Source organism: Callospermophilus lateralis, chromosome 6, assembly GCF_048772815.1.
Source record: "Callospermophilus lateralis isolate mCalLat2 chromosome 6, mCalLat2.hap1, whole genome shotgun sequence".
Lineage (NCBI taxonomy): Eukaryota > Metazoa > Chordata > Mammalia > Rodentia > Sciuridae > Callospermophilus > Callospermophilus lateralis.
The window spans coordinates 161332520-161346389 of record NC_135310.1 but is presented as its reverse complement, the minus strand read 5'-3'; the positions used below and the strand labels follow the sequence as shown (position 1 = coordinate 161346389).

At 51.3% G+C, this 13870-nt stretch overlaps 1 protein-coding gene and 2 non-coding genes across 3 annotated transcripts in view; 2 read left to right on the top strand and 1 right to left on the bottom strand.

Annotated features, from left to right (window-relative positions):
- LOC143401644 (uncharacterized) overlaps nucleotides 1-13870 on the top strand; it is a 742139-nt gene that overhangs the window by 573310 nt on the left and 154959 nt on the right. The gene's annotated exons all lie outside the window — the stretch shown is intronic.
- Trnav-cac (transfer RNA valine (anticodon CAC)) lies at nucleotides 8299-8371 on the top strand. Its single transcript has one exon. It is a non-coding gene; the product is annotated as a tRNA-Val (tRNA).
- Trnat-agu (transfer RNA threonine (anticodon AGU)) lies at nucleotides 13215-13288 on the bottom strand. The gene has a single exon. It is a non-coding gene; the product is annotated as a tRNA-Thr (tRNA).

Genomic DNA, 13870 nt, shown 5'->3' with positions numbered 1-13870 from the left:
CTCAGCTTTCTGTCCCGCTTATTTAGCCTTTTTCTCCTGGGGATGGAGGTTTGGGGGAATTCTGGTATGATCTAGGATTCAGGATTTTAATCTTTAGGAATGTGATTTTCTGCCGCAGTCCAGCTGGCTGGGCAAAATAAGGGGGGGGGTGACGAGCAACTCGTGTAGATTGATGCAGCAGGAGTGGGAGCCGTTTATTGTAGGACAGGAGGGGCATATATACATTCCACACAGCTTATCTTAATTAGCATAAACTAGATACAGCAGTCAACCAATAAGGAATCTCCACACTTAATGGCTTGGTGGAGTTACTTCACAAACCACTCCCTCTGGCATTCTGCCAGGCGCCATCCAGACTTGTTTACAGACCCTAACAATTTTCAGGATTTTGATATTTACGGACTTTGCATTTTAGGGATTTTTGACCCTAAGGATTTTGACTTTTCGAGATTTCAGCCATCAGATCTTGTCGTTGGAGATTGGGATTTGGTCCCCAGCACTCACCCTGCTGAGCAGCAAGAACCCGGGGCCTGCGCACAGGTTGCTTTGCAGCGAGCTCAATACTGAACTTGGTCAACAGAGGGCGCCAGTGCAGCACCCCGAGAAACGCGTCGGCGGATCACAGAGAACAGGCTCCCCGAGCGCTTCCCCGCCTGGCCCTGCTGGTGGCCCACCTCACCGTCCCCACGCCTCGAGGACACACAGGCCAGGGTAGCCTAAGCAAGCGTGTCTTCACCCGGCCTACTGGTCTGGACCTCCATCCTGGAGGAGCAGCAGCTGCTTTCCTAGGTGCGCGCTCAGTGCCGGGAGCAGCCCACCCTTCCTGTTCCACTCCCCTGGGTAGTTCTTACTGTTCTAAACTGTCCCGGCTCCAGTTACTGAGTGGTCTTTCTCTGATTTGGACCCAGATTGATACTCCTGATTTGGGCGACTCATTTTGGGTTGTTTTCTGCTATTCTTACGTGTAATCACTATATTGACTTCTAAGAACACAGTTTTGCTTATTATTTAAATTTACACAAATAGGCTCACATAATACATGCACTTTTGTGTTTGGATTCTTAAGTTCAGTATTTGGATATTTTCAACTTTTAGTTTATTTAAAATGCTACTTAGAATGTTTTCTTTAGGCAAATGAATGAATATTTCTGTAGGCGGTATAAAAAGAAGTGAAACGTCCGCCTGACAAAGTTTGCTGTATTTAGTTTGTTAGATGTTGCCCAAAATAAAAATAGCTGTTTCTTATCTATCCCATGTTCAGGATTATGAAGTTTGTTTTTTCCATTAAATCATTTTTGTATTTGCTACATTTTCTCCTTTGTTTGTGGGTTTTTGCATTGCTGTGACCAAATACCTGATAACAACGACTTTAAAGAAGGAAAAAATTATTTTAGCTAACAGTTTCAGAGGTTCGATCCATTGTTTGCCAACTCAGTTACTCTGGGCCTGAAGTAAAGCAGAACATCATGGCAGAAGGGTGTAAAGGAGGAAAGTAGTCAGAATATGGCACAAGGAAGAGCAGAGAGAGCTCTGCTCACCAGAAACAAAATATGTACCCTAAAGGCACACACGTAGGGACCTGCCTCCTCCAGCCATACCCTACCTGCTTAAGGTCATCACCCAGTTGTCCAAATCCTTCACAAACGTCAGTTCAAGGAACCTTGGGGAGAACACAGAATAATTTGATACTGTCCGATTTGGTGCTATGCTGTGCCTGATCCCGGCCTTACAAGGAACACTGATTTTCACCTTTAATGACAAAGAATCACATTTAGGAACGAGGGTCCCAAGTTAAGGGCACTGGAGACCTTGCTTTGTGTTAAGGAAACGCATGGCGAGGAGAGACCTTGGAGTGAGCGGGGAGAGGGCCACGGTGAAAGGTTGTTTTCCAGACCAGCCACAGGGCAGGTATCTGAGTGGACCTAGCTCCATCCTCACAATCTCTATCATCTCCCCAGGCTTGAGTCCTCCAGTACTGTGTCACCTTCCAGTTTTCATCTGTCTCTGTTTTTAATTTTGAGACTAAGATGTAGAAACCCACATCTTGTTTGCTTTTATTAATTTTTTCCAGACAGGGTCCCCTGTCTCTGCCGTACTCACTGTGAGGGCAGCAGGGATTTTAGCAGCCCCTGTGGTGCTTCCTCATCCTGGCATGGACATGTGGGTTGCTGCGCAGTCTGGCTGGGCACAAAATCAGGAGCCACTCACAGCCTTGTAGATTCAAACAGCAATTCTTTATTCCTGAAACTCTCACCGGCACTCTACACGCATGTTCTGGGGAAAATCCACACCTCCATCGGGCTCTGCATCCCAAATACTGTCTGAATCCCAGGAGAACTCAAGGGGAACTCAAGGAGCCGGCGGGCGCCTGAGGCAGCAGGATACGCCCTATTCCCAGCAGGGTCCACCTTAAACCTGGAACCGCCCTAAACCCAAGGAGCAGGTACCTGAGGCAGCAGGATACTCCCTATTCCCAGCAGGATACATCCTAAACCTGGACCCACCCTAAACCCGGATCTGCCCTGGTCCTTGAGCAGGGTCACCTTCCTCAAACATTCATGCAATGTCACTGCAAATGACCTGGGTCCAAGGCAAGCCCATTTCCACAATGGAGAGTCCTCCCTCTAAGCAACATGGGGTAGGCTGACAAGGAAATTGCCATGCATCATTCCTACTTGGCTATGGCTCTCAGCAGGTTGCTCCAAACCTCTGCTCCCTCAAATAGCTACAGTGACTGGTCTCCAAGTAGCAACCATGGGATTAAACTGGAATTTCACTGAGAACATTCCTAGAGGTGGTATTGCAAGGTGCCAAAGGGACTATACAGAAATAAACAATCATTAAATGCCTGAACCACAAAACCTCAGAACTGGATTTTTAAGACCAAAATGAGATCTTTATTCCACAAAGAAATTCATACCTATAAGATTTTTGTAATGAAAAATGAAAATATAAGGCTATCTAATTCACACTAGTTCGAGAGAAACTCACAGGTAAAGGTGATCCTTGAGGTAATTCAAATAGTAAGCTTGTGCTGGTGGCCCACACCCATAGTCCCAGCTAATCAATAGCCAGAGGCAGGAGGATTGCAAGTTGTAGTCCAGCCTCAGCAATTTAATCAGACCTTGTCTCAAAATAAACATTTAAAAAGGTCTCAGTGGTAGGGCATTTGGTAGAGCACTTGCTTAGCATAAGAAGGGCTGGTGCAATACGCAGCACCACACACACACACACACACACACACACACACACAGCAAAGTAAACCTGTAGTAAGATTGAGCAAAGGTACTTGAAGCTAAGGAAAATTTTAAGTTTAACATGGTCTTTGCTATTAATAAATATTTCTTTCCCTTTAGTGACCAAAATCTCTTTTCAGCCATGCCATCAATTTTATGGAGCTATCTTTTGTGGATACTTGAAGTAACATAGGAAAACCTGTTGTAGAATCTTGTAACAGATTCTTCAGCATGTGATGGAGCTCATTGAATTTCTTGGCAATTTTTTCCCCAGAAAAGGTGAAGAACCTGACCCTCGAATGCCCTACCAACTGGCTCTCAGCTTGCCATACTGTCTCTCTCACTAACATCAGGACAATTCCAACAACCTTGTCTGTTGGAAACCAGGGTTCTAGCCACCAAGGAGGGCAAGAAGTGCAACTTTTGCTTTGAGCCCACAACAACCTGCATCATAAGAGAAAAATTCATTTTAAAATTCATAAGGAATCTCCAGGAATCTTAAAGAACAAAACAATCTTGAAACTAGAAACAAAGTTGGAGGGTCCATGATTCCTGGCCTCAAACTTATTAGAAAGCTGTAGTAATCAAGACCATGTGGAGGTAGCAAAGGATCAATGTGTGGAGCTAGCAAAGGATCAATGTGGAGCAGTGGAGCAGTTCAGAGGGCCCAGGAGGGGACTCTGGCATGTGAGGTCAGTCAACCTGTGATGGTGGCAGACAACCAACCAAGAGGACAGTCTTCCACAAACAGTGTTGGGAGACCAGACTCCCACAAGTAGAGCAAGGAAGCTGGCTGCCTCCTTGCACCACACACAGAATCTTACTCAGAACAGATCAAAGACCCAAACAAAAGTGATAAACCATAAACCATCAGGAGAAAACACTGGAAAAAAATGTTCATGTCCTTGGGTTTGTCAGCGATTGCTTGTGTAGAACACCCAAAGCAGAGGTAACAAAAGGGGAAAACAGACTTCACCGAGTTAAAGCATTTGGTGTTTCAAAGGACACTATCAAGAAGTGAAGACAACCCATAGAACAGCTTAAAATATATGTGAATCATTTAGCTGATGAATGATTATATGAACATACATAATATATAAAGAACTGTAATTCAAAGACAACAAAACCCAAATTGAAAATGGTCAAAGGACTTAAATAGACATTTCTCCAAAGAAGACAAACAATAGCCCACAAATCACATGAAAAGATGGTCAACACGCTTACCATTAGGGAAATCCAAATTCAAACTGCAGTGAGATACCATGTCAGACCAGTGATGTGGCTACTGTGTACATGGGGTAAGTAGTACAGATCCTCAGGGTATAAAAATTAAGATGCCTGGGATTGCTAGTGAGAATTCAAAGTGGTGCATCCACCATAGGGAGCAGTTTCTGGTTCCTCAAAAGGTTAAAAAGGATCACAGCATCATACAGCAATTCAACTTCCAGGTGCATACTCAAGAGAATTGAAAGTGCGGCTCAAACATATCCTTGTTTTTAGAGTTCACAGCACAGTGTTCAGCCAGTGCAGTCAACACAAATGTCTACCAGCAGATGAGCAAAATATGGTACCAACATATGATGAAATACTTTTCAGCCTTAACCAGGAGAGAAATTCTGATACATGCCACAACAGGAATGAACCTTAAGGGCATTATGTGAGTGAAATAAGCCAATCATGAAGGACAAATATTGCATGAATTGTAAAGAATAAAATCCATATCAAAAGAATGAGTTTCCCAGGGCAGGGGCAAAGGGGAGGATAGGAAATTATTATTCAACAGTACAGAGTTTTAATCCTGAATGGCCAGAAAGTTCTAGAGTAGATTATTATAATGGTTACACAGCAATGTGGATGTACTAAATTTCACCAAAATATAGACTTTAAAATGGCTCAAATGGCAAATTTTATGCTTATGTTATCAAGTGAAAAATGCTTTGGAAAGAAATATATTTATATAGGACATAATGGTCTAGAAAACTAAAGGGATGGGGTGAACTATACACAAATGCTAACCAAAAAATGTCAGTTTGAGCCTGAGCCACGGCCCAGGCCTGGAATCCCAGCCAACCAGGAGGCAAAGGCTAGAGGACTGCAAGTTAGGGCACATGATCACAGCAAGACAACACCTTGACAAAGGTGCCATCTCAAAACAAAAACCAAAAAGGGCTGGGGTGTAGCTCAGTGGAGCCACCCTGGATTCAGTTTCCAGTAGGAAACAACAACAGACAGATAAACAATCAGAAAGCAGTTGGTGTGGCAGTATTAAAAGAATACAGGCTTCAAGACAAAGAGTATTTTCATGGATAGGGACACTTCATAATAAAAAGTGGCATTTCATAGTGATCAGAGACAATATACTAAAAAGAGAATAGTTGGGGCCTGGGGCTGTGGCTCAGTGGTAAAACGCTTGCCTAGCATGTGTGAGGCACTAGGCTCAATTCTCAGCACCACATAAAAATAAATAAAATAAAGGTATTGTGTTCATCTACAACTAAAAAAAAAAAAAAAAAAAAAAAAAAAAGACTAGGCACTCGCCTGTAATCCCAGCAACTCAGAAGGCTGAGGCAGGAGGATCTAGTCTCAGCAACTTAGTGAGGTGCTTAGCAACTCAGTAAGGACCTGTCTCTAATAAAATATTTAAAAAGAGCTGGAGATGTGGCTCAGTGGTTAAGCACCCCTGAGTTCAATCCCCAGTGAGAGAGAGAGAGAACTAACAAATTTTAATGGGTATGCATCCAAAAACATAGTTCAAAACATAAAAATTAAAATGACAACGGAAACACATCCACACAAAAGTTTGTACATCAGTGTTCATGACACCTGGATTTTAAATAGCAAACACTGTAGCCACCAAAGTGTCCCTCAGTAGGCAAGTGCCCATAAACTGGAGCATGTGTCTCTGCAGTTAAAGGCAGAAACTACTAATACCAAAACTTGCACAGTGCTGCAGTCCAGCTGCAGCAAAATAACGGGGGGTGGGGGGTGGGGGGGGTGTTACGAATAACTTGTGTACATTGATGCAGCAGGAATGGAAGCCGTTTATTGTAGGATCTGAGCGATATTTATACATTTTACACAGCTTATCTAATTAGCATAAAATAGATACAGTAGTCAACCAATAAGGAATCTCCACACTTAATGGCTCCCTTTTGTTACTTCACAAACCACTCCCTCTGGCATTTTGCCAGGCTCCATCCAGACTTGTTTACAGACTCTAACATTTCTCTGGCAAAATAACAGGTGCCAATCTGACTTGTTTACAGACCTTAACATTTCCCCCTTTTGTTTAATTTAAATAACGACCATAGTGTCTTTTACAGAAACACCATAAATAACCTGCTAGAAACAGAAAGGGAGGATACAAAATGTTACAATTCCAAGCTAATTGATGGCTCCATGCAAGAAGCCCTTGGAAAAATTATACCAGCAACGACACCATTAGCAAAGATATTGAGTTACAATTTGTTGTAGATTACAGTTTGTTATCTCAGTCCAGGTAAAGCAGTGTCTCAATAGATTAACTCACAGTTCAGGTAAATCACAGTCCAAGTAAGTTCTGCAGGCAGCTAGCTTAAGTTGTAGCAGCAGAAACAGCAACAGCTCCAAAGTCTCTTCGGGTTCTCAGCCTAAGTTTCCTCCGGTTCTCAGCAACACTGTAAATTTTTTCACCTTTGTTTTCACCAGCACTTGGACGAAGGCAGGAACTCCGGATGGCTAAAGAAAATCCTGTAGCATTTCACTAAGAAAAAAACCTTCTGAACAATTTAGTACATTATCTCAAGGTTTTTTACATTTGAAATAAGCCTTAATAGTACTCATTACTCATCAGCCTCCAGGTGTGGGAGACCCATTGTAGTTACTGGCATTGGAAATGATCAAACTTCAGGGACGCCAGTAGTGTCTTCTGCCAGCTGTAGCATCCAGGGCAGCCCCAGATGGCCCTGGGGAGAGTCCCAGACTCAAACTGCTTCCAGGCACAGGGAGCAAAAGCCTGCGAGACTGTGCCTCCAGGTCAGGTCTAGATTTGGGCTCACAGTGGCGTTCTGCTCCCCTGGGCAGGGGGCGGGGAAGAGCCCACAACTGCTGCTTGGAAAATTCTTGCTGCACCATGATCGGCTTGGGCAGGTGGTAGCCGCCTTGTCATTTCACGCACCCTCCGGTATCGAAAAGTATTCAGTAATAGCCTTTTGCTGCAACTTTTTTCTTGATAATTCTTCTTCTGAACTTTCTTTTTCTTTCTGACTAGAGTTTCTGGGCTTTTATCAACACATGCCCTAACTATTCTTGGTTCCACTGGGGTGCCTTTTTCTCTTATCAATTTACTTCTCACCCCTTCCATATTTTCATCACAAAGACAATACCACATTTCAAGACAAAACAAGACACAAACATACTGTAACAATCTTCTCCATTTTCTTGAAATAGTTAATACCAAAACCAAAGAATTACAAAGTATCCAATTTTGTTGATAACCACTAAAGCAATTGTTGGAAAGAAAACTACAGTAAGACTTTAATGCATCAATTATCCAGTCAGGCCCATAAGAAGATGGGAGTCATTAATCTTTTTATTTTATTATTAGTTGGAGTCAATAATCTTAAAAACAAAGACTGAACAAACTGAAAGAAACGTCTCACACCTGCAGGAGAAGCCCCGGGGCAGACAGACAGACAGACAGGCAGGCCACTCCTCACCAGGGAAACCCAGGGCCGGTCCCCCGGGCCGGAGCTGCGCGGGCGGGGGAGACGCTCCAGGGCCGGGTCCCCTGGGCCCGCCCTGCGCGGACTGGACGTCCAGAAGTCCCGCCGGCTCTCACGAAGGAGGGGGGAAGTCTGCTAGGGGCAGGGAGGGGACAGGGCCGTTTTGCACCGCGCCGGACTGCTCTTCCCTCCCCCGAGCTCTGCGCCCAGGAGCAGCTCATCAGACAGCCAGGGGCCGGCCTGGCCGAGCGCAGGGGGGTGGCCCGCCTCGAGGGGAGGCCGGGAAGCCGACTAACCCTCGCATCTAAAGGGGCCACCTGAGAGGCCTGAGGACGGCCGGGGAGCTGGGCTGGCTCGCCGTTTCCGTGGTGTAGTGGTGACCACGTTCGCCTCACACGCGAAAGGTCCCCGGTTCGAAACCGGGCGGGAACAGGCCGTCTTCTTCTCTCCCCGGAACTTCTTCTCTCCCCGGAACTTATGCCGTGTGTCACCTCCGGACCCTTCCCCCCGGCCGACCGCCCCGCTCACGTCCGTCCTACCACGTGCGCACACGCCGCCTAGTTTTGCGAAGCCGAATTCAACCCGGTTTCTTTCTACACCAGAATCAGGTGCAGCGCCCGAGACCAACCGGTCAGGAGGATGAAGGCCGCAGCCCAGCGACATTAGTGTCATTTAGTGCCGGGTCCTTGATGGGGCCCCAGCTCCGAGAGAGTGGAACAGGCTTCCACTGAGCGGGTTTTCCTCCGAATGCAGAGAACAAAGTGCGTTTGGGCTGGCGGGAGCGTCTTCAGGGCGACAGGGTGACCACGGAGTCGCCCCGCCCCCTCTGACCTCCGTCTGAGGCGGGGTCTCTCGGGCCTCGCTGGGTCGCAGAGGCTGCTCGGGGCTCCCAGGCTCGGCCTCCCGAGTTGCGGACTAGCAACCACCACCACGGCTCGGCCGGGCAGGCGACAGTCCTGACTTTAAGAACCCTTTTTGCACAGGACACTCCCTGTTTTATCGTGGGTTGTCACCTACGTGGCCGTCAGGGCAGACGGCATTCCACGGGAAGGTCTCCTTTACAGTCCAGTCTTTGGACCGGGAGCCGCAGTCCCGCACCGGAGGGCGTCGAAGCCGGATCTGGAGCCCCGGTGCGCACGGCTCGCTCGGGTCCGTGGGGCGGGGAGGCCGACTCCAGCCTGGGGAGCCCTTCCCCTGCCCTCGCCTAGACAGCTGCCCGGGCTCCACCTGTCCAGGGACGGCCCTCCCTGGAGGGGGTCACACAGCTGTCACCAAGGCGCTGAGGTGGCTTCCCCGTCACTGCACCTGGGCCTCCCCAGCCGTCCGCCCTTCTCACCTGTGGACACCCACGGGGCGTCTCCGGGCCTCCACCCCTGGCAGGAAGGAGAGAGGCCAGGGAGAGGCAGGAGAACAAAGGAGGCAGAACGCCTTCACTCCGTGGCCCCTTCTCCCAGGACAAGTCCCTGTCCCCGCTTCTAAGACGAACCCTGCTCTATCTGCGGGCCTCGGCGGGCTTCGACACGGAGGGGCAGGACCCCCCAGTCACCGGGACCCGGCAGGCCTCCCGCTCTCCCGCAGGCCTCCTCCCACTCTCCCGCAGGCCTCCTCCCGCTCTCCCGCAGGACCTCCCGCTGCTCTCCCGCAGGCCTCCTCCCGCTCTCCCGCAGGCCTCCTCCCGCTCTCCAGCAGGACCTCCCGCTGCTCTCCCGCAGGACCTCCTCCCACTCTCCCGCAGGCCTCCTCCGGCTCTCCCGCAGGACCTCCCGCTGCTCTCCCGCAGGCCTCCTCCCGCTCTCCCGCAGGCCTCCTCCCGCTCTCCCGCAGGCCTCCTCCCGCTCTCCCGCAGGCCTCCTCCCGCTCTCCCGCAGGCCTCCTCCCGCTCTCCCGCAGGCCTCCTCCCGCTCTCCCGCAGGCCTCCTCCCGCTCTCCCGCAGGACCTCCTCCCGATCTCCCGCAGGACCTCCCGCTGCTCTCCCGCAGGACCTCCTCCCGCTCTCCCGCAGGCCTCCTCCCGCTCTCCCGCAGGCCTCCTCCCGCTCTCCCGCAGGCCTCCTCCCGCTCTCCCGCAGGCCTCCTCCCGCTCTCCCGCAGGCCTCCTCCCGCTCTCCCGCAGGACCTCCCGCTCTCCCGCAGACCTCCTCCCGCTCTCCCGCAGGCCTCCTCCCGCTCTCCCGCAGGACCTCCCGCTGCTCTCCCGCAGGCCTCCTCCCGCTCTCCCGCAGGCCTCCTCCCGCTCTCCCGCAGGCCTCCTCCCGCTCTCCCGCAGGACCTCCCACTGCTCTCCCGCAGGCCTCCTCCCGCTCTCCCGCAGGCCTCCTCCCGCTCTCCCGCAGGCCTCCTCCCGCTCTCCCGCAGACCTCCTCCCGCTCTCCCGCAGGACCTCCTCCCGCTCTCCCGCAGGCCTCCTCCCGCTCTCCCGCAGGACCTCCCACTGCTCTCCCGCAGGCCTCCTCCCGCTCTCCCGCAGGCCTCCTCCCGCTCTCCCGCAGGCCTCCTCCCGCTCTCCCGCAGGCCTCCTCCCGCTCTCCCGCAGGACCTCCCGCTCTCCCGCAGACCTCCTCCCGCTCTCCCGCAGGCCTCCTCCCGCTCTCCCGCAGGACCTCCCGCTGCTCTCCCGCAGGCCTCCTCCCGCTCTCCCGCAGGCCTCCTCCCGCTCTCCCGCAGGCCTCCTCCCGCTCTCCCGCAGGACCTCCCACTGCTCTCCCGCAGGCCTCCTCCCGCTCTCCCGCAGGCCTCCTCCCGCTCTCCCGCAGGCCTCCTCCCGCTCTCCCGCAGACCTCCTCCCGCTCTCCCGCAGGACCTCCTCCCGCTCTCCCGCAGGCCTCCTCCCGCTCTCCCGCAGGACCTCCCACTGCTCTCCCGCAGGCCTCCTCCCGCTCTCCCGCAGGCCTCCTCCCGCTCTCCCGCAGACCTCCTCCCGCTCTCCCGCAGGACCTCCTCCCGCTCTCCCGCAGGCCTCCTCCCGCTCTCCCGCAGGACCTCCTCCCGCTCTCCCGCAGGCCTCCTCCCACTCTCCCGCAGACCTCCTCCCGCTCTCCCGCAGGACCTCCCGCTGCTCTCCCGCAGGCCTCCTCCCGCTCTCCCGCAGGCCTCCTCCCGCTCTCCCGCAGACCTCCTCCCGCTCTCCCGCAGGACCTCCTCCCGCTCTCCCGCAGGCCAGGCACTGATTCTCTGCTACCGACGGTTTAGAATCTTCAGACACGTTTAACAAGGGGCACTGTCATCCTGCACTGCAACCATGATGGATGTCTGTTAGAGTCTGTAAACAAGTCAGGATGGCGCCTGGCATTTTGCCGAGGGAGTGGTTTGTACAGTAACACCAGGGAGCCATTAAGTGTGGAGATTCCTGATTGGTTGACTGCTGTATCTAGTTTATGTTAATTAGATAAGCTGTGTGGAATGTATGTATACCCCTCCTGTCCTACAATAAAGGGCTCCCACTCCTGCTGTATTGATCTTCACAAGTCGTTAGTCACCCCCCACCCCACCCCCGTTATTTTCCTGCAGCCGGCCTGCAGCAGATGGTGGCCCGTTTTGGGGAGCCCAGGGACACTTGGGGGTAAGTGAAGAAAAAAAGCTGCCCGTCCATAGATAGGACGGGAGCAAATCTGCTCGTCCCTAGGCAGATAGGGTGAGAGGAAAAATGGCCATTTGGAGAAAATGGAGAAGATTGATACAGTATGTTTGTGTCTTATTTTGTCTTGGTGTAGTTTATTGTCTTTGTGACGAAAATATGGAAGGGGTGAGAAGTAAATTACTAAGGGAAGGAGGCACCCCAGTGGAACCAAGAATAGTTAGGGCATGTGCTGATGGAAGCCCAGGAACTCTAGTCAGAAAGAAAAAAAAAAGTTCAGAGGAGGAAGGATTATCAAGAAAGAAATTACAAAAGGCTATTACTTAATACTTTTCGTTACAGGAGAATGCATCAATCTCCACAGCCGCGGCTGCCACCTGCAGGAGCCGATTATGGGGAAACAAGGGCTTTCCAAGCAGCGGCAGCCAGCTCTTCCCTGCCCCCCCCCTCGGGGAGCAGGACGCCACTGCCAGAGCCCAAACCCAAACCTGACCCGGAGGCACAGTCTCACAGGCTCTTGCTCCCAATGCCCAGTGGCAGTTTGAGTCCGGAACACTCCCCGGATTCTCCCCGGGGCCATCTGGGGCTGCCCGGGATGCTGTAGGGGAAGAAGGCCCAAGTCTCTGAAGTTTGATCATTTCCAAGGCCAGTAACTACAATGGTTCTCCCACACCTGGAAGCTAATGAGTAATGAGCACTATTAAGGCTTATTTCAAATGTAAAAAACCTTGAGATAATGTACTAAATTGTTCAGAAGGTTGTTTTCTTAGTGAAATGCTGCAGGATTTTCTTTAGCATCATTGCTGGAGTTCCTGCCTTCATCCCAGTGCCGGTGAAAACGAGGGTGGAAGAATTTCCAGTGTTGCTGAAAACCAGAGGAAACTTCGGCTGAGAACCAGAGGAGACTTCGGATTAAGCTAGCTGCCTGCAGAACTTACCTGGACTGTGATTTACCTGGACTGTGAGTTAATCTATTGAGACACTGCTTTATCTGGACTGAGACAACAAACTGTAATCTACAACAAATTGTAACTCGGTATCTTTGCTAACGGTGTCATTGCTGGTATAATTTTTCCATGGGCTTCTTGCATGGAGCCATCAACTGGTTTGGTATTGTGACATTTTGTATCCTCCCCTTCTGCTTGTAGCAGATTATTTATGGTGTTTGTGTAAAAACCACTATGATCATTATTTAAATTAAACAAAAGGGGGAAATGTTAGAGTCTGTAAACAAGTGTGGATGGCGCCTGGCATTTTGCCAGAGGGAGTGGTTTGTAAAGTAACAAAAGCAGCCATTAAGTGTGGAGGTTCCTTATTGGTTGACTGCTGTATCTAGTTTATGCTAATTAGATAAGCTGTGGGAATGTATAAATACCTCTGTTGTCCTACAATAAAGGGCTCCCACTCCTGCTGTATCAATCCACACAAGTTGCTCCTCACCCCGGTTATTTTGCCCAGCCAGCCGGGCTGCGGCAGATGTCAACTGTTCTTCTTCCAAGCCCTCACAAAACGGGAACTCACCCACCATCACTCCACCGTGGTAGGTCGGGGTCGGGTTGGGGCTCTGTTCTGCGCACCCCAGGGAGAAGGAAGGCGCCCCACCTGAGCACTTCAGGCTCCTTGTCTCCTGGGTAGAGGACCCCGGTTGTCTTTTCCCTGCATCAAAAAGGTCTCCTAGCTGCTGGCTCTGGCTAAGGGAGAAGGCCCTGCTGGGATTCGAACCCAGGATCTCCTGTTTACTAGACAGGCGCTTTAACCAGCTAAGCCACAGGGCCGCGCGCCGAGCGCCTGCCGTACACTATTTTAGGGAACTGCACACCTCGGCCGGTCAGGGTTCAATTGCAGAAGTTTCTTTGGACAGATGACTCACTCGGGTGTAGGAGCAGAGAAGAGCTCTGTCCACCTGGAGAAAGAGAGGACGCCCTCACTGTTGCGCTGGCGGCCGGGAGGCGCCTGGTGAGCAGCTGGGCGTGGCTGGCCGCCTCGCGGTGAGTGGACCTTCCCGTGAGCCCTCCTTCTACTTCTTCCTCTGCGCGAGGCGGGGAAAGCCCTGGAGTGTGTGCCCGTCTGTCCCTCCCTGTCGGCCCCTGACGGTTCGACTCTCGCACAGGCACAGTGTCGCGTCCTCCTCGAGTCGGATTCCTTTCGACTTCGGCTGAGTCTTCTGGGAACGTCCCGCAGCGTCCAGGCAGAGGAGGCGAGTGACCCCTACACACCGCCCTTCAAAAGCCTCCCAGCAGACGAGCTGGCCCGCGGCGGCCGACGCTAGTGCCCTGGCTCCCGGCCGCGCCCTGCGGGTGGCCCCGGGACGCCGGAGCTGGGTTCCAAACGCCTTGACCATCCTCTAAAAAGGAAGG